We start from the raw sequence: 27,982 nt of genomic DNA, 5'->3' as shown, positions 1-27,982 counted from the left end.
TTGAAAACCTTCCTATTTAGCCAGGCTTTCCCCGCCTAAATTTTTCTCCCCGGTCTTCCTTCCCCTCAGCCACTGAACCTTCAGCGCCAAGAAACCGCAAGGTGTATGCTGCGCTTTATAAGCATTTTAAATTAGAAATTAGAGTATTTCGTCACCGAACTTGCAAATGTGATCCTGATTCGCTCACTCCTATAAGTTTGGTGTCCATGCCTCAACCCACCGACTAACTTGCAGAAACCCTCTCCACTACTATTTTTCATATCCTGAAATCCCGTTTCTTTGACCACGAATGGCAAATGTTGACTTTTCTATTCTACATCCTTAAAAGGATTGTTATTTGAAAAGATTGAACCACAAGTTCAGTGAATATCAGTTTTTCTACGGTGGCCTACGCTGGTGAAGCAGGATTAGCTAATACTGTTTTTCAGAGCTAAACACTTTTGACACCGTGTTACTCAGCACCGATCATTTTGACCTTTATTTAATTGAATACTACAGGGCGCATTTACCCCATCCTCCCAGAGGGTATCTTTGCACTGAGAAAGAGCTTGGTGGCCACATGCAAGAAAAAAATGACGATTACCAAAAAAGACGAGTTTTCAAACATTTCCTTAAATGTAGGCGATAAGAGATTTGTCCAAGATGGTCGAGAGCGTCATCCATCCTAGACCGCTTGTTCCTGGGCGCAGGTACATAGGAAGACAACCAACAATTGTAGATAGGTATGTTATTTAAGAACCTAATTTTCTGGCACCATGCTAAGGCAGCACAAGAGCTACTTCTCAGCACCTGGATCCTTTGGCCAGTTTGTTTGTTTCAGTCATTTTGCAAGGACCCCTCTGTGGCTGCCACTAGATCTTTTGATTTTTCATTGGATAATGGTAGTGATCAGAACCATCAGAAGTCTAGGAAAGAGAGATAACAACAAGTTTATTCAGACAGTTGTCCATAAAACCTTCTAAAACAATGCATACATTCTAAAACATAAAAAGATACAATTAAAACCAGTATAACACAATCCATTTAAAAAAACATTGCCTGACAGAAAGCATAAAATGTCCAATTCATACTGCAACATACTGCTTTTATGACTTCCACCCTAGAGTATATTTGATATTTTAAAAATAGGTGTCCCAATTACCTAATACGGATGGCAGTATAAAAAAAGACAATACATGACACAATGAGCTTTTTACATTGAGAGAGCACTCGCATAAACCCTTTCGTCTCATACCTCCATATGCCATTCGGGACCTGAGAAATCTTGCATAGCCTGGGGTCTGGTAGTCATGTTCAGTAGGTAAAAACATGTTCCTGGCCTCGAGACTTCAGTGTAAAATGTGTTGAAAGTTTCTTCCTGAAATAGGCTGTATCTAGTGTAGAACTTCCCTTCTCGGATGATTTCTTCAATGCTTGCCTATTTGGAAAGGGGGTCCATACTTCTATTGTTCCCCATACCCAATGCATAGTTTTCAGATCTCTTATTCTAAGTTGAACATCCCTGACCCACTTCCTGTCACTAACATGAATCTCTTCCCAGCATAACTTGGAGACCTTAGGTGCTTCTTCATCCGGCGATAGCTTGTTGAAAAACATCAATGTGCACGAATTGGTCAATAACTGCCAGGGTACCAAGTTCAATTCCCTTCTTAAGCCCTATATCATAGTTCCTTGATGAAAGGTGCCGTAAGCCCATGAGGACCATACCTTCAGGTTCCCAACTACAAGAACAGTTGAATGCAGTAGTCTCGGCCCCATACAGGCAGAGGGGAGGTATTTTCTCTTCATAAGTTTCATAATGGGGGGAAGTGACAGACCTCCATACGACTGATTGAACTTGGCTAGACATCCTGCTTGTAAGATGGCTCTAGACATCACAGTCCCCATATGGACATCCCATTTTAAATTCTTGTAAAAAGTCCGCCCCCAGATATTTGTAGGAGTCCACCACTTCAACCAGTGAGGAATTCAAAACAAATCTCAACCTTGTTACTCTTTTCCCAAAAACCATCATCTTATTTTTTTCCAAGTTGATTATTTAAGGTTTTCTTTTTACTATAGATGTCAAGAGAATCCAGTTTCCTTTGCAAGCCAAGAGTGGTGAAATATAGCAGGATCAAATTGTCTGCTTACCACAGGTATGGGATATGCACTTCCCTTACTTTAGATGAAAAATATTTTGATAGTTTGAAAATTGCTGGTAAATGTGCCAAAAAGAAACTAAAGAGGGAAGGGGCCAAACCACATTCTGAATCTGAATCCTTTTTGATAATTTCCCTGATTTGTCAAGTTCCACCTATGTTATAAACAACAAGGACCTGCTCACAATGTGAACCAATAGTTTATACATCCGTATTGATGGCTATGAATATTAGACCCTCATTTGTAGCTTGCGATGCTATCGTCTAAGCTAATTTACGGTGTAGTTCACAAAAAGAGGACGAAAAACAAATTGTCTACGTGGTGTGTCAGAATGGCTATCTGTGTATACTAGTCCTATGTCTCCCCCACCCAAATATGGTGAAGTGAAAAATGGAAGAAAAAAGGAGTGAGAGGAGTGTTGGTGCCTCACGGTAGCGCCACCAAAGAGGGTTAAGCAGGATGGTACTCGCCTGCTACCTCAATTTCTCATCATCAGCTACCAACACTCCAAAAGCAAGAAATAGTGTCTGATACTAGTGATAAACTAAATAGGTGCTAGGGTGTATGTTTAAGAAAGAAAAAGAAACTGTGCTAGAATATGTGCACGTCTCAACCCCTTAGTGATATGTAATAATATCTAAAAGAGCTGAATCACACTGGCTTGTATACTTTATTCTCAGCTGCGTGATAGCTCATGTGTTAAAATGCCGACATGTTTCGTTACCATTGGACAACACTCACGGTAACTTCTTCAGGGCGTGGGGTCTGTTCCATTCACCCTGCACCTCAATGTTCTCGTTTAAAAACCATTCTGTGGGAGACAAAAAGAGAATATACACACACACAACAGCACAACTGGGTTGGTAACCTGTTAGAAATAGGGCGAATGTCCTATTGGTCTTATAGAACCCCCCATATGGCATATATTTACCAGGGTTTTGCCCGCGTTGGGCATACCTTTACCCTTAGGACCTTGCGGCTCTCTGTGCGCGTTCAAGGCACCGTTTGCTTCGCTCCAAACGTGAGTCTGTAATGTATAATACATGATAAAAGATACATGCTTACTCTCGTTTTTGTACTTGTATATTTTGTAATATGGATGTGTCCCCCTCCCGTTTAAAATGATGCTTCCATGTCTCCGGTAATCATTGCCTACACATTATACATCCCCTATAGAGATGCCAGTGCCCCTCCATCTCCACAACTACCTCTTTTTACATTTCAGATTCAGATCACCCCTCGTAGGCCTGTTTCGAGTCCAAATCCCCAAGATTTCCGCTTTCTAACAACACTCACCGTGCATCTGTTCGTAACTGGCGTTTACTCAGCCCAGGAACAACACGATCGTTCCACGGCGCCGTTTAAAAGCGTAATAGCGCATACCATGTGACTGTCCTACGCTGGAGAAGGAACTCGGTAGTGAAAGCGCGGCGCCATTTCGTAATGGGCAATGTAAGCTAGGCTCGATACCGACACTAATCTCTTCCAGAGGAACATTGTCCTCTGGAAGGGATATATAGATGATATACTCTGTATTTGGGAAGGGACCGAAACAGAACTAAATGATTTTTTGGCCTGGCTCAATGGTTTGGATGAGTGCTTAAAATTCACCTGGGAAGTGAGTAAAACCAGAGCAGTCTATTTGGATTTAGACATCCTATCTGAGGGCGACAGGTTGGTGACCACGGTTCACCATAAACCAACGGACAAAAATTCTCTTTTGCATTACAGCTCCTACCACCCGAGGGCCCTTCGGGACAACTTGCCTGTGGGACAGTTTCTTAGATACCGTAGAAACTGCTCCACCGCACAGGAGTACTCTGCACAATCTGACATCTTGGCCAGTAAACTACAGGACCGGGCGTACCCCAGGAAGGTCATAAGACAGGCTAAAAAACGAGCACTTAACACTCCACGCGCAGCCTTGTTGGAGAAAACCAAAAAAGAGAAAGGAGATTGCATCCCAGTGGTCACTACCTTTGGACCACTGTCCACAAAAATCAGGCAAATTATCCGGAGGCACTGGCATCTGCTTAGTACCACCAACATGCAGATGCCTCCTCCTCGTTTCGCATTCAAAAGGTCTGCGAATATCCGGGACCGACTGGTCCACACCAGACCCAAAACAAGTCCACGTGAAACCAACATCCCCTCTGGGCATTACCCTTGTGGCAATTGCTCGGTTTGCGCACTTACATCACAAACCAAAAGTGTCACTCTTAAAAACAACAAGATCTGGTTTCTAAATAAATTTAGCAATTGTAACACCTCACATGTAATATACAGATTGACATGCCCCTGTGAGCTCCACTACATCGGCCTTACCACCAGAAAGGTAAAAACAAGAATACAGGAACACCTAAGCACACTCCGTGCAGGAAAATTGAGCACCAAACTGGTGCAACATTTTCAAGCGTTAAAACATACGGCGCAAGAAGTGCGCTGGGTAGTTCTTGAGAGAGTTACAGGGGATCAATACAGTATTGAATCCAGACTAAGCAATAGGGAAGCACGATGGATTTACCAAGAGGGAGTGGATCAAACGGGACTTAATGACCTTATAGAATGGGGCAAGGTGACTGCATAATTTATCATCTGAACCTATGGCCATTGAGGTTACACCATCAGTTTAATGAGTAAATATGTAGCATTAGGGAACGCTACTTTGGTATTTTCAACCTAGGACCACTGACCGCAGTTGCCAACTACTTAACATTGAAGTTCTGTATACATCATCCTTATCGGTGAGACAAGCAGACTCGGATATATACTTATAGGAACAACCCAGGAAATACATCACTTGGGAAATTCAGCAAAATAAGTATGCCAATGAGTGCAGATTATGATAATAAGACACTCCCCATTGTAACATGGCCATCATCCGCTGCACTACACCAAGTTTTGTTTACATTAAACAGAGCACTGTTTATTGGTAGAACGAACAGTAGATCAACTAAAAGAGACTTAACTCGTGAAGCGGTCAGGCAGGCTTAGAGTAGATCAATAATTATGTCTATTCTCATGGCGAGTCTAGCAGGTTATGCCCACTACAAAATGGCGCCCCGCTTTCACTACCGAGCTCTCTTACCAGCGGACTTCAGTTATATCTATATCAAACTGAGCACTGTCCCTTGGTGTTATGAGAAGTAGATTAACTATAAGAGTTTTAACTCGCAAAGCGTTCAGGCAGGCTTAGAGCAAATCAATTATGAAGTTTACTTCTATGGCGAGCCTAGCTTACATTGCCCATTACGAAATGGCGCCGCGCTTTCACTACCGAGTTCCTTCTCCAGCGTAGGACAGTCACATGGTATGCGCTATTACGCTTTTAAACGGCGCCGTGGAACGATCGTGTTGTTCCTGGGCTGAGTAAACGCCAGTTACGAACAGATGCACGGTGAGTGTTGTTAGAAAGCGGAAATCTTGGGGATTTGGACTCGAAACAGGCCTACGAGGGGTGATCTGAATCTGAAATGTAAAAAGAGGTAGTTGTGGAGATGGAGGGGCACTGGCATCTCTATAGGGGATGTATAATGTGTAGGCAATGATTACCGGAGACATGGAAGCATCATTTTAAACGGGAGGGGGACACATCCATATTACAAAATATACAAGTACAAAAACGAGAGTAAGCATGTATCTTTTATCATGTATTATACATTACAGACTCACGTTTGGAGCGAAGCAAACGGTGCCTTGAACGCGCACAGAGAGCCGCAAGGTCCTAAGGGTAAAGGTATGCCCAACGCGGGCAAAACCCTGGTAAATATATGCCATATGGGGGGTTCTATAAGACCAATAGGACATTCGCCCTATTTCTAACAGGTTACCAACCCAGTTGTGCTGTTGTGTGTGTGTATATTCTCTTTTTGTCTCCCACAGAATGGTTTTTAAACGAGAACATTGAGGTGCAGGGTGAATGGAACAGACCCCACGCCCTGAAGAAGTTACCGTGAGTGTTGTCCAATGGTAACGAAACATGTCGGCATTTTAACACATGAGCTATCACGCAGCTGAGAATAAAGTATACAAGCCAGTGTGATTCAGCTCTTTTAGATATTATTACATATCACTAAGGGGTTGAGACGTGCACATATTCTAGCACAGTTTCTTTTTCTTTCTTAAACATACACCCTAGCACCTATTTAGTTTATCACTAGTATCAGACACTATTTCTTGCTTTTGGAGTGTTGGTAGCTGATGATGAGAAATTGAGGTAGCAGGCGAGTACCATCCTGCTTAACCCTCTTTGGTGGCGCTACCGTGAGGCACCAACACTCCTCTCACTCCTTTTTTCTTCCATTTTTCACTTCACCATATTTGGGTGGGGGAGACATAGGACTAGTATACACAGATAGCCATTCTGACACACCACGTAGACAATTTGTTTTTCGTCCTCTTTTTGTGAACTACACCGTAAATTAGCTTAGACGATAGCATCGCAAGCTACAAATGAGGGTCTAATATTCATAGCCATCAATACGGATGTATAAACTATTGGTTCACATTGTGAGCAGGTCCTTGTTGTTTATAATGTACTGAGTGGGGGATGACCTGCTTTCTGCCCCTTAGCTCCTTTATATAGATTAAGTTCCACCTATGCCCAATTGTTAGTATGTAATGTCTGAATCATACTAAGTAAATCGGACGGTATCTTACAGGGGTAGAGTTTTTTCCCTCAGCAGGTCCCTGTCTGCTGTGTCGAAAGCTGCCATTCGTCCAATCAGTCAGCATTTGTGTAGTGCAGCACTGTCACCCCAGGGGTATCTGGGCTCTGTGAGTGGGACATCTCCGTTGAAGAGCCAGGTCTTGAGCTTCTTCTTGAAGTCTGCCAGAAAGGATACTGTTCTAAGATGGAGTGGTAGGTCGTTCCAGGTCTTGGCAGCGATGTAGGAGAAGAAGCAGCCCCCGCTGCAGCTGCTGCAGATGCAGTGGGTGTGCACACAGGCTTGTGAGGAAGAGGGCAGGTGTCTTGTATGTAGGTTGAAATTCAGTCAATCGTTGATGTAGGCCGGTCCTTGATTGTGCAGCGCTTTATAGGCATGCTTGAGGATCTTGAACTGGTATCTCTTTCGGTATGGGGAGCCAGTGGAGTTTTATGTGGCCAGGGGTAATGTGGGTCCGTTTGGGGAGATCCAGGATCAGTCTGGCTACAGCATTCTGTATGGTCTAGAGTCTTTTGTTGAGGAGCTGGATGGAGATTATGGCATAGAGAGTGTTGCCATAGTCTTGTCGGCTGGTGATGAGGGCCTGAGTGACGGTGTTTCTGGTGTTGACTGGGATCCATCTGCAGAGCGTGCAAAGGGTGTGGAAGCAGGAGGAGGTGACTGCGTTAACTTGTCGTTTCATGATCACTTCGCTGTCGAGGATGATGCCTAGGTTGCATGCAGCGTCTGTAGGTGTGGGTGTTTGTCTGAGTTCTGCTGGCCACCAGCTGCGGTCCCATACGGTGGAGTTCTTCCTGAAGATCAGTAGTTTTGTCTTGTCGGAGTTGCGTTTAAGGCAGTCGTCTCACCAGATCTAGCAATAAAATCTTTGAAAACATCTTTTCTGAAACATCCAGGAGGCTAATACGTCTATAATGTGCCATTCTCCTTTTAAGTCTCACCTAGGCAGCGCATACTCTAACTCTTCGAGACTTGCTTTATTTAGAATATGGACTTTAAACACTGCCCATCTTTGTAATTGGCTTCTTTTGCTGTCCTTCGTAAATGGCTGCTTTTCTTTGGTTAATATGCTCAGTAGTCCCTCCTTTTCTACTTTTGTAACCTCCCATGAGGACTGCCCCAGTTACATGTGCTCTTACTCGTAATGTTATCTATTGTTTTGTGAGCACTCTTTTTTTTTTCTTTCTTTGTGCTTGCTGAGGCTTAGGAACTTGCCCACGCTTGCTCCCTCTCCTCAGGCTGCAGCTGCCTCCTCCTCCCTTTTTTTTTTTTTATTGATTTATTTCCTGCTCGCTCTGCGATGCTTGTATCAGTATGACCCCGCGAGCCTGCATTTAAAGACAATGCTTGCTCCCTCTCCTCGGGCTGCAGCTTCCTCTTCCCTCCTGCTTGTGTATTATTTCTTTCCTGCTGCTCTGCGATGTTTGTTTCCGCATGATCCCACTAACCTGCAATTAAAAACAATGCCTAAAATGCAACTCACAGTTTATTTAAACAAATATTCCCTGTAAATAACGCGAAACGGGCACATAAACGCACACAAAAACACTGCGACAGCAGCTCTGGGCCCCACAAGGACATAACTGCATTGCCACTGTAATGGGTCCCTTGAAACGGCCCTCACTCTCTTAGTCTTGTTTTCCAAGCTGTGGATTGTTACTTCTAGGCAGGGGTTATAAAGCACTCTGTTGACTCTTCAAACCTTGTAGAAGCTCTAAAAATCAAATTAAAAAAATACATCCCCATACATACAAATGCTGCAAAGGGGAGCGTATTCAATCTTACACTTAAGTAAATTGAGTGCGGGGAGAGTGCGGTGCAAATGGCTTCACAAGACTGTAATCCACTGCGATACAACTGAGGAGCTGTAAGCTACTTTGTTACCATGCCAGGGTACCCAAACAGTTTCAGCAGTGATTCAGCTTCCCGCCATCTACTGTCAGAAGAACCCGTGGAATTGGGCTGTCCTTGCAAAATACATACTTCAAGCAGCTGCCCAATTTTTTTGTGTGGCTGCAGTACTTCAGCCTGCATTCCAGCAGCTCTGACCTTGCAGGCGAATGTGGCTCTCTGTGTCGCTTTACTGCCTCCCGATGGCTTCTCGGAGCACCAAGTGTGCACAACGAAGTCTCTCACCAATATATAAACATCGGTCCGAACTAATGATTTGCTCATATGGCATATAACTGCAAATCAATTTCAGTGTGCAAATGTCTGTCAACAAGACCACACTATTTTATTCATGGCAAGTATGTTACAGTAGGCTCGATTTATTTGATGGTACATTTTTGTGTTGCAGCATTAATATAGCTCTTCACACTCCTGTTGAGGTTGCGTAGGACTTTGGTGATGAATGGGTAACTGTAAAGACCTTTTGAAGTGCCTTGTTGGAAGGGTGTGGCCTCTGTAGGAATTGCTGGGTGTAGCTTAAGAGGGTTACAGACATGCATCAAACATGTAGCCCTGTTAAAGCACATGTGGAATGGTGTAAGAAATGGTGCTGCCATCCTAACTTGTACATATCCTTCTCTTAGGCGTGGTTCTTCTCATAAGCATCATGTGATCGAACAATGTCAGGATTTTAGACCTCTCCATAGGATAGATCCTGGTTTTGATCTAGCCTAAAGAGAAAAAGTTATACCTCTCTGGCCATCCACATGCATTCAATAAAAATCATATATAGAAATATATACATAGATAAATATATAGACTGGCTTTAGATCATCCCCTTCATTAACTGCTCTGTGACATATTTTGTCTCAACAAACCTCTGCATAAAGCATTGAGCAATGGGTCAACCTGCTTCAGCCATTGGCTTTCCTGCACCATGAGACACAGCATTTTGCCAGATTACAGGTGAGAAGTAGTGCACTTCAGTACCAAGGCTTTAGGGCAAATCTCTTCTTTAATTTTGTAACTTTTTAAAAAAATACTTTTATTTTCTTTTGCAAAACTTTGCAAAAAATACATGTTTAACCTCTTCTGTGCCCATGACGAGATAGTCTCGTCATGGAGCACGGTCGCGCTGTGCCCATGACGAGACTATCTCGTCATGAACCCCACCCACTAATGCAACGCCCGGCACAGGAGGGGAAAAGGGCATGGCACTGAAGGGGTTAATAATGCTTGTTTTTAGCCCAGTTATTTCAAAATAACGGGTTCAAAACACAGTTTATCTTTTTGTCAGATAACTTTATCTAATACATGCAAAAGCATACAATTATTGACCCTGTTTTTGTGAAGCTTGTGTCTTTTTTTTTTTTTTTAACTATAATTTGGTATGGTGTGCACTTTTATCCTACATGATCACTCCAAAGCAAAAAAAAATAAGTTAAAACATTGTTATTTACAACACCAATAGCTCTAACGTTCGCAAATGTGAGAACGGTTGCATTGCAAATGCTTGTTTTAATATGGGCTTCACAACAGAAACCTTTCCACGAAGGCTCTGTTGTGTTTATCCAGCAAAACAGACACTATATACACTTGTCCATCAGTCACTGTTTGTCTTAATCAAGACTAACAATGACTTAATTAAGAAAGCTGGAATATTATCTGGACCTGCAGCCCTAGTTAGCTTAATACATTCAATTACTGATCTTATCTCTTTTACAAGGAACTCGCTGAGTTCAACACTCCTAGAGGTGTTCACATGTAGATTGGACAGCTTTGGCGAGGAGCCATATAAGTAGGGTGACCAGACGTCCTGGATTTGCCTGGAGACTCCCGGTTTTTCAAAGACTGTTCCAGCCTCCAAACACTTTTTGCTGAAACAAAGATATGTCCTGGTTTTTGAGAAGGGGTCGGGTGAGCACACACATTAATCGCAGTGTGGTGAAAGCTAACATTTGCTCTGACCCTCTCTTAACACCAAGAATAGAAGTTGATCTGTTAAAGAGCTCTCTCTTCACACCACTAAAAAAAGTTCATTTGCTTAAAAAGCCACCTGCTTTACTGCTTCGCTTCAGTCATGCTGCACAGGAAGATTTAATGAGGGGTAAATAGGTGTTCGATCACCCCAAGCCAGGATCAGTAGCAGCCTTCTTCTAGGTCTCATCCAAGAATTCAAAATGGAAAGTGTATAGGTGTGTGTACATAAACAAAAATATATATACTTATATAGTGGAGTCCTTCTGTGACAATAATCCGGCCCTGTCCAAATCATTGTCCTATTTCTTTAGTTGTGTCTTGGTTTTTCATTCTGACGATCTGGTCACCCTAAAGATAAATCTTCCAGATGCAAAACGCAAGTGTCCTACTCACTCATACAGGTGAGCGTTCCCAAATTAGGGTTACAGGCTTTATTCACTTTCTGTCAAAATGCTCTCTGTTCTCCTGACTGTATTGTTGTGTAGTTCCTATAAATCCATATAGGATCTGCGCATTTAGACAGTATAAACTGGGATTGGTGTCCAGACTGATTCCAGACACCTGATATGTTTGCCTGTATACCAGGTAGCTCACAGTGCCACTTTGAACCCCTCTTACTTTGAACCCCTCAGGGATCGTGGAAACAGTACAGTACTTTTCGCTCAGTCACTCGTGCTCACTTTGTCTCAGAGGGATACACAGAATAACTGATGGGGACGTTTTCAATAATCATTTATTGAACCAGTGTCATTCTAGCATAAAATATGTGTGCTGCAACAACCATAAGACAGAAACAGATGTATACGGTTATAAGCACCAATAGAGCAAATAGATAGTAGAATTCTACCATGGTGCTAAAACAATGGATATATGCAGGCATATAAGTACATGACAGTAAAATGCATACTCCTACAATGCTAACCCTAACTAGATGTACCTAAATGTACTTAGCATGTATGTAGGTGTATAGCCAAGATTCCTCCTAGGATAAAACCTACCCCATTACCTGATGTACAATAACAAAGGACCCAGTCTTGGTCTCGAGAGGGACACGCTGCGAGGGATGTCAGACCACTGCGTGCTGGAGAGTGTGCGTGCAAGAACTTCAGCGTCTCGTGTCAGTGTGTCTGCATGGAAGTTTTTCACCTCTGCCTCCCCAGCAACGATATGGTGCTTATATACCCAAACGTTACCCTCAGGCGAGGATGACGATAGGTGAGACCCTTATACATAGTTATTATGCAGAAGATGGTAATCATGCTGTGATTCTGAGAATCCTCATGCATGAAAAAATTAGGCTAGTTTTTGAAGAAAACCACACAACGTTTATGCAGCACCTAACTAGGTATAAGGTCAGCACAAAACCTGTTATGTAGTACAATGGCAGGGCAAATGTAGGTGAAAGGTTAGGTGACTACCCAGGCCTATATTGGGGTAGTGTTGTTTTGTATATTTTCCGCACAAGGTTATTCATCAATGTGGCCCTGTGTGCATTCTGTACTGCAAATGTCTTGGTGCATGTGTTTAAATGTCTGTAGTCTAAAACTAGACGATATGAATTATCGGGTTTCATTACGGGAAACAAAGGATTATTCATGGAAGAGGTGCATTTCTCTATTACACCTTGGTATTCAAGTTGATCTAAGATCTCCCTGAATTGTTTTTTCGCGTGATGTTTTATGTGTACTGTCTCTGTGGAGTTGTAGTAGTTTTTACTGGGACTTCATGGTGAGGTGACTCAGCATCCCACCCTACATGATTGCGGTATAATGCAGGAGCTAACGCTAGTGCCCACTCCTGCTTGTATGAGTGTTTTAGTGATTCTGGAACAAGGTCAGAGAAAGCTGGTAAAAGTACAGTTTCTCCTTTTGGACAATGCATAAAGAACTCAGGTAGCCAATCTTTTTCAGCCAAAAGGATGTCATAAGCAAAATTCAGGCTCTCCCAAAAGAGACCTTTAACTTTCCTGTGTTTACGCCCTCCATTTGGAGTGTTAATTCGTATAACTGGTGTGGGACACTTACCCTAGTATCAGGTTTCTCCACCGTGATAATGTTCATTCAACGCCGCTGTCGCCAGAAATCCATCAGGTCCTGGCGAGCTATTCTTACTTCTGCTGCACTGTCTAGTATCGTCAGAGCCCATTCCCCGTTCAGAAGTTGAGTCCTTAGTAGCCTGGGTATTTCATTCTTTCTATTTTTCTTTTTTGTATTATCCCATTTCTATTTAGAAAAATCAGGTGCTTGCTTGGAGTTATCCTTTTCAGGACTACCCATTACTTGTGGTTTTGTAGCTCTAACTCCCAAATGATCTCTGCCTTATTCGGTGTATGTATCTTCGATAATTTTAAGTAATTCTTGCTCTTGGTGTGCGGGAGTGCATTCCCTTCGGCGTTGGCGTATAACCAATACTGCTGCCTCCCCTTTTATGTTTGCTAACATAATTGTAGATATCTGGGAAAAATTGCCTAATAATTTAATTCCCAGGTTCAGAGCAGGTTTAACTCCCTACTTTTTCTGTATTTGTCTTAATAGGTCTGGTATCACAGTTATTGAGGGGATACCATTAGTTCTGGTGTAGATGGCAACGAAGACTGAATCCCAAAAGGTACAATCCTCTATTGGAGGAGCTATCCCCACCGGCAATCATATTGTCAGTATTCTATGTTTTTCTTGTGGGTCTGTGTGTGGAAACACTGCCTCTAACTGTGCTATTTTCTGTGCTATCCAGAATGGCATTTGCTCAGGTTTAGTGGGCATTCTTCCCATAACCACATTCAGCATTTGTGGGGTGATTTTAGTTGCAGTCCCTTGTAGTTGACCTGCTGGGGTAACCCTTGTAGGTTAAAGTGTGAGTGTTCTCATAAGGAACTGTGTCAGATTTCTGTGAAGTTTTATTATTTCTTTGTGAAGTGGACGTAAGTCTGAGATTGGCAATGTGTCAACGTCTAGATGCGGTGTGTAAGCCGCTAGGACCGGCCAAGTCGCTCCGTCTCTGCTGAGCGGACCGAGTCTTACTTTTTCTGTGGTGAGTGGGAGGGCGCCTTTAAACCAGTTTATATGCTCCTGGTAACTGAGCGGAACTTCAATGTCCTCGTACAGACAGTATTCTTCCGATGTTTCATCCGGGGTGTAAGAATGAAATGTATTTGTGCATGCGTCTGCAGGTGGGAATTTGACCCATGAATAGAATACCTCTAGCCTGAATGACTCGTGTGCCTCAATCACAAATGTTTCAGTCTCACCTAATGCTGGGACTCCAAACTCTGCTACTTTTAAAGTTAGTGCGTTTCTGACATTTTCAGATTTTTTTTAGCACCTTCCAGTTCCCCATCCCCCACTGCATTCGCATTTAATGTTGCCGCAGCGTTCTCTTCGACAGACATTGTTGAAAGAGGTTCAAGGAAACTGATATAAGGTTTTATGCCCAATAGGGAATTATAACCCTTCAAGCTTGAATAAATTTACAGCCAATACATAGGATCTGCCTACTCAGCTGCGGCGGATTTTCCCTACCCACTCCAGACGTCTCTGGGTAGATATGAGTAGGGGTCTCTGAGAACCGCACAACTGAACTACTCTGAGTTGACCATTAAATAAGAACCAAACCAACGTTGGTTGCGCCAAGTCGTGTAGTTCCTATAAATCTATATAGGATCTGCGCGTTTAGACAACATAAACTGTGGGATTGGTGTCCAGACTGATTCCAGACACTCCCACCGGATATGTTTGCATGTACACCAACTAGCTCACAGTGCCACTATGAACTCCTCTTACCACAGAGAAAATAGTTTCTGGCAACTATCGAACATGACAACCTTGAGCCCTCAGGGATTGTGGAAACAGTACTGTACTTTTCGCTTAGTTACTCGTGCTCACTTTGTCTCAGAGGGATACAGAGAATAAACGATGGGGACGTTTTCAATAAGCATTTAGGGAACCAGTGTCATTCTAGTGTAAAATATGTGTGCTGCAACAACCATAAGACAGAAACAGATGTATACGGTTATAAGCACCAGCAGAGTAAATAGATGGTAGAATTCTACCATAGTATTAAAACAATGGATATATGCAGGCATAGAAGTACATGACAGTAGTAATGCGTACTCCTACGATGCTAACCCTAACTAGATGTACCTAGAATGTATGTCGGTGTATAGCCAAGAATCCCCCTAGGATAAAACCAACCCCATTTCCTGATGTGAGAGAAAGAGAAACCCCAGTCTTGGTCTCGAGATGAACACCCTGTGAGGGATGTCAGACCACTGCGTGCTTGAGTGTCTGCGTGCAGGAACCTCAGTGTCTCGTGTCAGAGCTGTCTGCATGGAAGTCTTTTTCCATTGCTTACCCCAGAAAAGATATGGTGCTTATATACCCAAAAGGTACCCTCAGGCATTCTACCTTGCTGTCATGTTGGCCAAGAATGACGATAGGGATAACCATTATACATAGTTATTATGCAAAAGATGCAGAAGATGGTAATCCTGCTGTGATTCTGAGAATCTTCATGCATAATAAATAAGGCTAGTTTTCCGAGAAAATCACAAGACTTTTATGCAGCACCTAACTAGGTAAAAGGTCAGGATAAAACACGTTATGTAGTACAATGGCAGGGTAAATGTAGGTGAAAGGTTAGGTGACTACCCAGGCCTATATTGGGGTACATTGCGAATCATAACCGTATTACCGCTATCGTGTAATTTCTGAGGAGATACCTATACGGGTTTTCAAACAGTTCACTACCTCTTTAGAGACCATACTTAATCCTAGTCTGAACTGTTTTGAAACCCTCTTAGATGACTGTTCACTTTCTGACAGGCAACCTTTTTCATTACCCAAATTTGTTGGCCGCTCTACAAGTTTATTAAGGTTCCCACAAATACAAACCAGCACATTTTCCAAAATCCTATTAAGCCACACAATTCTATTTTCATTCACCTCTGCAAAAACATCTATTCGTTCTACAACCTGAAACTCTTCCAGATACTGGAAACAGTGGACCAAGGTGTGTTGTAAGTCTCCGAGGGGAGCTTATGCCCAGGGGCCAAACCTTAGTGCCCACCTCAGGTGCTTCAAAGCATAGAGCATCTGAATTTGCCCAGTTGCTGCTACTCTGATAATACATTACTCTGAAATCCCAGTAAAGTCTACTGCCAAGTTAGGATTAACCAATCGGACACTCTTGGCAACCATAGCAGAACATTGAGTCTGCTGGAGTGTCATTCTTAAAGCATCCATTTAAATATAAGAACCCATTTTTTGCCAACAATTGACCTAATTCTTTAGCCTCCTTCTTAATGATGCCCACTGAGAAAGTAGCAGCAGGTATATTAAAACACTCTAATGCGTCCTCAATTTACCTGGGACACAAACATGCATTGAAGTCACTGGCCATAATTTCCAGAGAGTCTGGAAATGTTCCCGCCAGCTTCTGAAAACTTTGGTCAAAATCCTCAATCCATGTGTTTCTCCTACAATACTCTTCTTTATGGATTGTGTACATTCCTTGTTCCTCGCCCTTAACTCTACAACTGAGATGTGTATTCAACTAGATAGACCGACCACATTTTAATTACCTTGGTGAAGATTCGAGTCTGCACTCCCACAGAGGCTCTACCCTTCCCTGCTGACTGCCTTTTGCTGTTGACCGAAACAAGGCCCTCAATGACTTTGTATTCTGTCAACAAGGACTCCTGCAGGAACGCTACATGGTATCAACTAACTCTTTAATTACCGGCCTTCTTAAATTGCTCAAATCCATGTAAATTCCAGCTCAGGATTCTCAGGCTGTGAAAAGACTCCACCTTGTAAGGCGCATTTTCCCAATTTCCCCACTCTTGCAAGTCCCAAAACTGTATCATGGGGGCAAACTAGTTGTTCTTCTTCCACCCGTGGGATTCCCCTATACTCCACTGCTCTGTTATTAGCTATTACAACACTCAGGTTAACTCAGGGAGCTGTGGGTGCAGCCTGTATCCCTGAGGGTTGGTGTTAGAAAAGGTAGACGGACCGGGAGGGTCGGCCGGGGTCAGGAGGAGAGGTCTCCGGGGAGAGCCGTCTCCAGCGATCGTACAGACAAGTAACTTCCCCCCCACAGACAGATACCACACACGGATAAGGTTCAGTGTTCTTTATAAGCACTTCTTAAGGTACGGTTTGAATGGTACAAGGAGGTCTGGACTCAGGGGTCCCCTCGATTCGAGTCTCGCAAGGTAGGAAAGGGGGTAGCGGGACAGTCTGTTTACCAGTCAGGTAGTTCGGATGAGATGATGAGCTCACAATCCTCGAGCTTGGTGGTTAGGTGGTACAGGCCGCGGCAGCGCCAGCAGGTCCCGGTGATGATGGTCGTTACAACGGGCCGCGGCAGCGCCAGCAGGTCCCAGGAAGACGGTCGATGTACGGTCCGCGGCAGCGCCAGCAGGTCCCGGTGAAGATGGTTGTTACAACGGGCCGCGGCAGCGCCAGCAGGTCCCAGGAAGATGGTCGATGTACGGTCCGCGGCAGCGCCAGCAGGTCCCGGTGAAGATGGTTGTTACAACGGGCCGCGGCAGCGCCAGCAGGTCCCAGGAAGATGGTCGATGTACGGTCCGCGGCAGCGCCAGCAGGTCCCGGTGAGGATGGAGGTTGCAGAAGGCCGCGGCAGCGCCAGCAGGCAGAACGATGGGTCACAAGAGCGGGCTACGGCAGCGCCAGTAGACCGTCAAGGCTGAGTTCACTCGGTGTCTCTCGACTCCAGGATACAACTGCCTTCCTGCTCCGGAGCTGCCCCAGTTATAGGGCTGGTGCCCTTTGATGTCCGGACCCTCGCACTTGGAGGTCGGAGGGTCCGGGATGAAGGTGTCCAGACACCCAGCAGGGGGTGGAGCCAGTGCCTGGGGGAGCTGGGGGCGATCGGCACCTGGCGGGGGAGAGCCTTTGACACCTCGTTCTCCCATTGACCTGCCAAGTGGTCCGCTCACCTCCTGGGTGGATGGTGGTGCCGGGATGTCGGGGCCGGCCAGGCCCGGGGTTGGGGTCGGGGTGAGGCCACGCGGCCGCGTGGTGCAGGGCCCAAGATGGAGGCTTGACCCGGCCGGGGAAGCCGGTGGGGCTGGACCCCGTGATGAGTAGTGGTCCGAGGGCAGAAGATCCGTCGGGAGACGGGGTACAGGTGCTTGTCGCGGGGGTATGCCTGGTGGGCCGGAGCTCGGGCCCTGTCGTGCGGGGAGGGAGCAAGCCCCCTGTGTGGCCTGTCCAACATGCGTCCCCCCCAGCTGAAGGCGGGGAGAGTCACCCATCTCCTTGGGGACTCTCTTCGTCGAGGCGGAAAAAGCGGGACAGGCCATCCGCGTTGGCGTGGTCTTGGCCTGGTCGGTGCTCCACGGTGAAGTCCATTCCCTGCAGGGAAATGGACCAGCGCAAGAGTTTTGGGTTCTCCCCCCGCATCTGCATCAGCCATTGCAGGGGTCGATGGTCGGTTTGTACCCGGAAGTGGGTACCGAAGAGATAGGGTCGGAGCTTTTTGAGGGCCCACACTACTGCAAATGCCTCCCTCTCGATGGTGCTCCAACGCTGTTCTCGGGCCAGGAGACGTCGACTGATGAAGGCCACCGGCTGGTCATGACCTTCGGGGTTCAATTGAGAGAGGACGGCCCCGATGCCGTGGTCGGAGGCGTCGGTCTGCACCACAAATTCCCGACTGTAATCGGGGGCCTGGAGCACAGGGGCGGTGCACAGGGCGGCCTTCAGCTTCTCGAAGGCCGCTTGACAATCCGTCGGGAGACGGGGTACAGGTGCTTGTCGCGGGGGTATGCCTGGTGGGCCGGAGCTCGGGCCCTGTCGTGCGGGGAGGGAGCAAGCCCCCTGTGTGGCCTGTCCAACAGTTGGGCTTTGGTAATATCCCTATTGAGGAATAAGCTGAAACAAACTCTCATTGGCTCAGAACTAACCTTGTATGCAGGCTTAGGATTTGGCTTGCAATAGGGCCTTTCAGTGCATGCTCCTCATCTACGGAAATTCTTATGCTCAAGCCAGTGCCACCTAATTTACATTCTGCTTCGGGTATCATATTTGAAATTGAGTCTAGAAAGACCTTCTTCCTCCATATGCGTGTAGGCTACAACATTGTTGCATTGCATTTAGTAAGAGAGATTGATTCCAAACATTTCTCTCTGGCATGACCCAACAATAAGGAATACCATCAAAGCAAAATATCCCTGCCTGTGTGTGGGAGTGCCGGGCGCATATACAGACGCGGAGGCTGAATATATTGTCTGACGGTAGATACTTTATTGTCAGTTGTCACAGTTTTAGACTTTACGACAGGGTTGGGTTGCTCTTCCTCTGGGTTGGTCTTCTCTCTCCCGGTTTGGAAACATGCAGATGCCTGATCAGCTCCTTCCTCTTCAGGGCCAAGGTACAGGGGTTGTTGTTCTGGCTCGTCCGTTGTGCTAGCTTCACCTGGAGGCTCGCCAAGAGGGAGAAAAATGGAGGCCGTCAGTGATACTGTGGCAAAGGAAATAACCCGTCACCTACACCCGGTAGTGTCTAGGGCTCTTTAGTAGTTTGTGAACTTGGGACCATAGGTACGATAAACAAGGGGGAGGGAGAAGTCAAGAACAGTGGAAAGGTATTGACTCTCAGGGCTTTGTGTGGGGAGTAAAAAAAATACAGTGCACGTAATGGCGGGCAGGGGTCGCTCGGCGTCTCCCTGCAAAAGCTCTGTGATACCCGTGCTCAATCAGCCCTTTTCCCCGCCTTCGCCCGCCTCCCTCATCGATACCAACCCGCTTTCCCCAGAACCAGCGTCACTCACCGGCTCCGCCGCAACTCTCCTCAGTTGCGGCTGCTCTTCAGCCTCCTCCGGTGGTCGCCACCACTCTTCCGTCCGGTGGTCATCTGTCTCCTCCTCCTCTTCTCCGCTCTGGTCTCCGTCCTCTCGCCCGGCGTTCCGCTCCGCGCTCTACTTCATTTCTGGACTCGTCTCCTCGCACTGCTTTTCCCTTCCGCTGGTCGCCGACCACTCCTCCTGGGTTTGCCTCTCTTTCACTGTTGGAGACGTAGCGTTTCCGGGGTCAACTCCTCCCCTCTCCACCTTCTTGCCTTGCTGTGGGGAAACAGGAAAGGTGGGTGTGTCTTTTCCCCAGGTAGAGTCTTGCCTGAATCTGCCCTTACTGTTCAGTTTCCTATGCGTGAGGGATTCTGGTCGTTGTAGTTCCGCGTACATTAGAACCCCGGATTTCACCCTCTCACATCCCCTTCCTGTCTTACTACTGGGGGTTTTCCCTTGGGGATACCTTGACAGGAAGTCCACATTTCCTTGGTCTGATCCCTTTCGTGTTGGGTTTGGAATCTGTAGGGTTGTAATGCCAGGAACCACCTCAATACTCTGTCGTTGTTCCCCTTATTTTGTGCCAGCCATTCTAAAGGGTCTTGATCGGTATATAAGGTGAATTCCCTCCCTTTTAGGTAATACCGTAGGGTTTCTATGGCCCACTTGATAGCTAAAGCCTCTTTCTCTATGACGGTACAAAAGGGGGTGGTGATGGACGGAGTATCAGAACCAATCAAACACTCACACCCAGTCATCAGATCTGGGTTTGATCCATCACTGTTCTTTAGCCCACTCTGCCACCCCAGTTCAGACATGGCCATATGCAAATCAGTCTGACCCTGTGCCTCATGGGAACAGTCCAGCCCGAACTGCCAAGCCATGCCTTCCCTGGACCGGAAACAAGCTTCCTCGGACCGGCCTCTGGCACTTCAGCCGTCCCCAGCCAGGCCCGCTTGAATCCAGTGGCAAAGTGAGCAAGGGACCCACGTCTGAGCATACCCTGCCAACCCATGGCGAACAAAGCGGTACAAAAGGGGGTGGTGATGGACGGAGTATCAGAACTAATCAAACACTCCCACCCAGTCATCAGATCTGGGTTTGATCCATCACCGTTCTTTAGCCCACTCTGCCACCCCAGTTCAGACATGGCCATATGCAAATCAGTCTGACCCTGTGCCTCATGGGAACAGTCCACCCCAAACTGCCAAGCCATGCCTTCCCTGGACCGGAAACAAGCTTCCTAGGACCGGCCTCTGGCACTTCAGCCGTCCCCAGCCAGGCCCGCTTGAATCCAGTGGCAAAGTGAGCAAGGGACCCACGTCTGAGCATACCCTGCCAACCCATGGCGAACAAAGCGGTACAAAAGGGGGTGGTGATGGACGGAGTATCAGAACCAATCAAACACTCACACCCAGTCATCAGATCTGGGTTTGATCCATCACCGTTCTTTAGCCCACTCTGCCACCCCAGTTCAGACATGGCCATATGCAAATCAGTCTGACCCTGTGCCTCATGGGAACAGTCCAGCCCGAACTGCCAAGCCATGCCTTCCCTGGACCGGAAACAAGCTTCCTAGGACCGGCCTCTGGCACTTCAGCCGTCCCCAGCCAGGCCCGCTTGAATCCAGTGGCAAAATGAGCAAGGGACCCACGTCTGAGCATACCCTGCCAACCCATGGCGAACAAAGCGGTACAAAAGGGGGTGGTGATGGACGGAGTATCAGAACCAATCAAACACTCACACCCAGTCATCAGATCTGGGTTTGATCCATCACCGTTCTTTAGCCCACTCTGCCACCCCAGTTCAGACATGGCCATATGCAAATCAGTCTGACCCTGTGCCTCATGGGAACAGTCCAGCCCGAACTGCCAAGCCATGCCTTCCCTGGACCAGAAACAAGCTTCCTAGGACCGGCCTCTGGCACTTCAGCCATCCCCAGCCAGGCCCGCCTGAATCCAGTGGCAAAGTGAGCAAGGGACCCACGTCTGAGCATACCCTGCCAACCCATGGCGAACAAAGCGGTACAAAAGGGGGTGGTGATGGACGGAGTATCAGAACCAAACACTCACTCACACCCAGTCATCAGATCTGGGTTTGATCCATCACCGCTCTTTAGCCCACTCTGCCACCCCAGTTCAGACATGGCCATATGCAAATCAGTCTGACCCTGTGCCTCATGGGAACAGACCAGCCCGAACTGCCAAGCCATGCCTTCACTGGACCGGAAACAAGCTTCCTAGGACCGGCCTCTGGCACTTCAGCCGTCCCCAGCCAGGCCCGCTTGAATCCAGTGGCAAAGTGAGCAAGGGACCCACGTCTGAGCATACCCTGCCAACCCATGGCGAACAAAGCGGTACAAAAGGGGGTGGTGATGGACGGAGTATCAGAACCAATCAAACACTCACACCCAGTCATCAGATCTGGGTTTGATCCATCACCGTTCTTTAGCCCACTCTGCCACCCCAGTTCAGACATGGCCATATGTTTGGCAGTTCGGGCTGCACTGTTCCCATGAGGCACAGGGTCAGAGTGATTTGCATATAGCCATGTCTGAACTGGGGTGGCAGAGTGGGCTAAAAAACGGTGAAGGATTAAACCCAGATCTGTTGACTGGGTGTGAGTGTTTGATTGGTTCTGATGCTCCGTCCATCACCACCCCCTTTTGTACCTCTTTCTCTATGACAGCGTAGTTTCGTTCCCTCGGAAACAGCTTCCTGCTGATATACAAAATGGGCCTCTCTTCTCCTTGCCTCGTTACTTGGTATAACACGGCCCCTAGTCCCTGTTCCGGTGCGTCAGTCTGTAGGACAGATGGGAGTGAGTAATCGGGACTGGCTAGCACCGTATCAGATGTAAGGGATCTTTTAAGGGATTCAAAGGTCTGTAGGATCTCCTGTGTGGGTTGTTCTAACCTTGCCTCAGTATTTGTTGCTTTCTGTAACAAATTAGTGAGAGGGGCCGCAGTTTGAGAACAGTTAGGAATAAACCGTCGGTAATAACCGAGTAGCCCTAGAAAGGCTCGGAGATCTTTTTTTGTTTTGGGTAACGGGATTTGGGAGATGGCAGTCAATTTGGAATCCTGTGGTCTTATTACTCCTTTGCCTAATAAATAGCTAGGCTTCCCTGTTTTCAGTTTTCTATTTTTGGTAAATTCTGGTGGTGTTTTGTCAGTGTTTTCCAGTGATTTCAATACCTGTCAAAACAGTGCTTTTCAGTGGTTACTAATTTTCGCGCCAGAAAAAACAACTGAAACGGTGTTTTACCAGTGTTTATGGAACGCTTTGCTTTTATTATTGCTGGCTTTCTTCAATGATGCATGGTATATAGGCAGTGTACATACAGTGCATATGACGTCCAAATAAATGTTTACAAGTCAAATTTATTGTAGTACACCATACAATATTTCTTCAGTGATTCTTTGGTCATTCGCGCTCTCTCTTTCCTTCCCATGTACACTTTTATTTGGGAAAAGGCCCTCTCGACATTGGCACTTGAGACTGGCAACGCCAAAACAGCCAGTACACAATTTGCCAACTCTGGCCACTGACGTAGCTTTCCATGCCAATACTGGTGCACCTCAAGGTTGACATTCTCTGGACCAGGTTCTGCGACATATGTATTGAACTGGGTGCATATGGCCTCAGAGGTATTAAAGCGGTCAAAAATGAAGCTGTATTTTTCAAAGTCCGGAGTAAATTCCCCTTTACAGAAGGGATCTAACACTTATGCAGAGTACCACAGTGAGGCTTCATTGGCTTCAAATGCCATGGTTGGTGAAGGGACATTTCTATGCATCATAGCTAGCCATTTCTCATGCATGGTCAAATAAAATTTCCTGAATTGGTCATCAACACTTCTTTGCTTACCAAGTGGCAAGCATTCTAACAGGGAACATGTTGCAGTGCCAAAGTCACTAAAAGTGTCGCCTAGTCTACTCTCGAGAAGATGTTTGACATCAACACCAATTATGCTGAACACTTGGTGGACAAGGGTGTTTTCTGACTCTAGTTTTTTGATTATTTCCACTACAGCAGTCATGTTTTCCTGTAAAAATCTAAGGATGCAATACAGTGTCCTTTTTTTGACATCACTATCAATATGCAGCCAATGATCCTCACATTTCTTGCCTTTTGCATCATCACTAAGCAAAAATTCAGTAAATGGTCGCCACATAGATAATATTGCATTCACAGCCTCTAGGACTGAGAACCACTGACTAAATGACACAGTTGGGATGACTCTTTCGTTGCTGCCACACAAAACACAAAATGAGAAATATTTACATTTGAGGTCCCCCGCATAACGAAACAGTGCGCTTGAATGGACTACAAAATCAATAGCTTTCTTCATTAGCTCAGAAGATTGTAATGATGCCTTCAGCATACCATCTAGCAAGTGGCAAGGATCACTCACAGTGAAACAGTTCAGCTCAGGTATTGCTTTTGACAGGTCATCACATAACTTTTTCATATACGTAGCTGAATCGCTGCAAATACAAACAATATCACTCCAATCTTTGTTGAACTTGGTAAGAACTCTCTGCAGCAGCATTCCAAGTGACACTGCATTGCATGTTTCCAGTACATCTAGATCTGCCATGATGGTATGTCTGTACCATCCATTTTTTGCATCACAAATGTGATTAGCACTGCCACTGCTGGGTCGCCACGCATCTCTGGAGTTTCATCAATAGTAACAGAGATCTTTACATCACCTTGGAGTAACTCTGAAATATGTTCAATGTCTGCAAGGAACACCTCTGGTAGGTATTTCTCATACATCTGTGTTGCTTTTGGTAATGTTTTGCATGCTGGTGCACGTTTGCGGAACAGATTCACAATCGGTCCATCGGCTTGGTGTAAGCTGGTTCCAGATTGCACTAGTGCACATACAAATTCTTGTGCCACATCCTTTTCTTCCTCACATTTTCTTTTGAAGCGTGTCATTGTCTCAGCAAGAGACATCTGGCATAGGCTGTCGCAATTAGGTGGCTCTTTCAATTTCAAGTGGGTCTTGGTGACAAGATGTTCAGCAATTCGGCTTGCAGTCTTCCCAGTTACTATTGGGACAGTCACTCTGCAAAACCTGAAGATTAACATCTTTTGCCCACGCACTTCTTCGACCATGAAATCTTTGTTTTCTAGCACATAATCTTCTGTCGTCTTTATTCTGCGGGGCATTTTGTTCTGCGCAAACTAGATCAATAAAAAAAAAAACACTTAGAAACCGGTTCCGTACTGTTGAGGAAATAATGAGAACGACAACATTTTCATGGTCAGGTGACTGCTGTGCCAACAGGTAAGAGCGCACTTGTGTTCAATGTGTTGCCATTTGAAGAAAGTGAGCATGAAAGTGAGCATGATGGCACGGCTCTGAGTAAAGCTAGGCTGGTTTTCACAGCTGTTTTTTCCCATCAGAGATTTATATGGGGCTAACTCGACTTGAAGGTATTGAAGCGCTTCACATGAGCACCTGTTGCATTACACAAGGGCACATTCATTTTTGATTAGGTGATTTGCCCAGAATCACAGGATGTTGAGCGTCATTGCCGATACTCGAACCCCGCTAGATGTGAGGTCAACTGCCCTAACCATTAGACTACATCCTCTCCTGCTGTTATTTTCAAAGTTTATGGGAGAGTCTATGCTTTAAGTGTTAGAGTTTGTGAAGTTGAAATCTTGCCAATTAGCCAAACAATGCTACTGTTTTGGTCTTGATGGTTATGCTGCTTATTGCTCTTCTGCATCCCACTTCCCATTATCTTTCCATCCTGCATGCTGATCAGCTTCATTACAGATTCTGCATTTGCAATTACTCTGTTAGTGCGGCACAGGGCAGCCATTTGGCCGGAGCCCTGAAATACACCACCCTGCTGGTGGACTGAGCTTCTCTCCCCCATGTTAGCCAGGTAGGGGGCCCTTGCTCACAGGCCGCATTAAGAGTTTCAAGGACATTTTAAAAAGTACGCAAAACACTTGCGCGTGCCGCCACTTTCCCCGGTGCTCACCCCCCCAGTCGCCCAATAATTTCCTGCTAATTAAAACATTTTCAATGGCACCTGGCCACACCCACCAACCGTGCCAACCAATGTGTCTCCCCTGAACTTAATGGGTGTCCGTGACGCACGTTCGGAGCTGCTTCCTTCTTGGGCCTAAATTGCAGTTTGATCCGCAGTGCTTTGGCTCCATCAAGTGGACAAGTAGTGCAACCGCAATGAAAATCAGTGACACTCGGTTTCAACCGGGTCAGCTGATTTTCATCCGGTAGGGTACTGTCGGGCAGAGTCGGTTTTAACCGAATTCCGGACAGCCTATAAATAGCCCAGATACTTGACGGTTTGGGCTGCTAGACAGCTTTTGGCAGGATTGATCTTGAGACCATGATGTCCTAAAGCTTTTATTACTTGCGACAAATGATACATATGTTGGTCCCAATTACCGCTATAGATGACTATGTCATCTATGTACGTGCCGGCATATTTTTCATGGGGCCGTAGAATGTGATTCATGGCTCTCTGAAAAGTAGCCGGAGCTCCATGCAACCCAAAGGGTAATACTTTGAATTGGTATAACCCGTCTGGAGTAGATAACGCAGTTTTTTCTTTGTCTTGAGCGCGCAGGGGTATTTGCCGGTACCCTTTACAAAAGTCCAGGGTACTGATGTATTTGGCTCTACCTATCCTCTCCACCATTTCATCCACTCTTGGGAGGGGATATGTATCAAACTCTGAGATTTTATTTACTTCACGAAAATCGATACAGAAGCGTACCGAGCCGTCTGGCTTCGGCACGAGGACTATTGGCGAATTCCATTCGCTGATGGACAGTTTTATGATGTCCATCTGTAACATCTTTTGCACTTTCTCTCGGATGATAAGTCGGCGTGCTTCGGGTACCCGATAAGGCCTAAGACGTACCCGTTTACCAGGGGAGGTCTTGATGGCATGTTCCACCAGGGACATTCTCACAGGAGTCAAAGAAAAGATGTCGCACAGAGGCAGAAGAACATCTGTCAGTTTGGTTTTTAAAGGGGGAGAAAGCGCCGGATCCATGCACTACTCGAACAAAGGAACCGCTACCTCCGCTTTCGTAACGAGTGTCGGTACGGGTCCCTCCCATCTTTTCAGAAAATTAATGTGATAGATTTGAGAGGTGCCTTGGACCGGATTCGTTTCGATGCGATACGTAACAGGCGTTACCTTTTCCGTCACAGTGTATGGGCCCTGCCACTGTCCTAATAGTTTATGGTCGGAAGAGGCTATCATGAGAAAAACGGAATCCCTATGTCAAATGACCTCTCCTTGGCTTTTTTGTCATATTGAGCCTTTTGTGCTGATTGCGCTTCCTCCATGTTAGTACGGACAATGGACCTGATCTGACCTAAATGTGTCCTAAGATTGGATACATAATCCACTAAAGGTTTGGTGTTATCTGGTTCGGTCTCCCATTTTTCCTGAGCCATTTCCAGCAATGTTCTGGGTTGATGGCCATATAATAACTCAAAGGGCGAGTAACCAGTACTTTTCTGTACTTTGCAACGTACAGCGAACATTGCCAGGGGTAGCATGTCCTCCCATTTCTGGGTTTCCAGGGCTAGGAGTTTTTTGAGTGTGGTCTTAAGTGTGGCATTATATCGTTCGACTAACCCATCTGTTTGGGGTTGGTATGCAGCGGTTCATATCTGATGAATCCCCAATTGGGTACACACCTGTCTCATAACCTTTGATACGAAAGGGGTTCCCTGGTCTGTTAAAATTTATTTTGGGACTCCTACTCTCGAAAATACGGCTATCATAGCCTTTGCAATATTGGTGGCATCTGGGCGGCGTAAGGCTATCGCTTCTGGAAACCGGGTTGCATAGTCGACAATGACCAAAACATATCGACACCCACTTCGAGAGAGCAGCAGAGGGCCTATAATGTCCATCCCTACTCTATGGAAGGGTACTTCTATGATCGGGAGGGGATGTAGGGGGGCTCGGGGAGGCCTATACCGGCTATTCTTCTGACATATGGGGCATTCTCTCCAGTATCTTTTTACTTGTTGGTCAATGCCCGGCCAATAGAATCGTTCCGTAATCTGTTTCTCGGTTTTCTCAGCTCCAAAGTGTCCCCCCAACAAATGGCTATGGGCCAGAAACAACACTTTTCCCTAAAGGGTACTGGGATCAATAACTGGGAGGCCTGTGTGGGGTTTCCCTTCCGATACAATAACCCATTTCTAATGCAGAAATAAGGACCTACATGTAGGGGATCCTCTTGATCTAAAGCGGTGTTCCAAGCTGCTTGCAAAATGAGGTCTTCTCGTTGGGCGGCACGAAAGTTTCTGTCCGTTTCCCAAGGGTTTTCCTCCGGCAAGACAGGCAATACTGCAGGGGCCTTCCCTTTCTCTGCCCTTCTCTGTTTTCTGCTCTTCTGGGGTTTGGATTCTGGCCATTCAGGTTTTTCTTCCCCAGAAAATGGGGCTGTGGCCCACCAGTCCTCTTTTTTACT

The 27,982-nt window shown here is 46.0% G+C and overlaps 1 protein-coding gene and 1 pseudogene across 1 annotated transcript in view; one reads left to right on the top strand and one right to left on the bottom strand.

Annotated features, from left to right (window-relative positions):
- TWNK (twinkle mtDNA helicase) overlaps positions 1-27,982 on the top strand; it is an 86,070-nt gene that overhangs the window by 24,918 nt on the left and 33,170 nt on the right. The window lies entirely within an intron of this gene.
- LOC146867649 (uncharacterized) lies at positions 22,857-24,670 on the bottom strand (annotated as a pseudogene).

Source organism: Triturus cristatus, chromosome 1_2, assembly GCF_964204655.1.
Source record: "Triturus cristatus chromosome 1_2, aTriCri1.1, whole genome shotgun sequence".
Taxonomy (NCBI): Eukaryota; Metazoa; Chordata; class Amphibia; order Caudata; family Salamandridae; genus Triturus; species Triturus cristatus.
The sequence above is the reverse complement of the archived record's forward strand: the minus strand, read 5'-3'. Positions and strand labels throughout refer to the sequence as shown.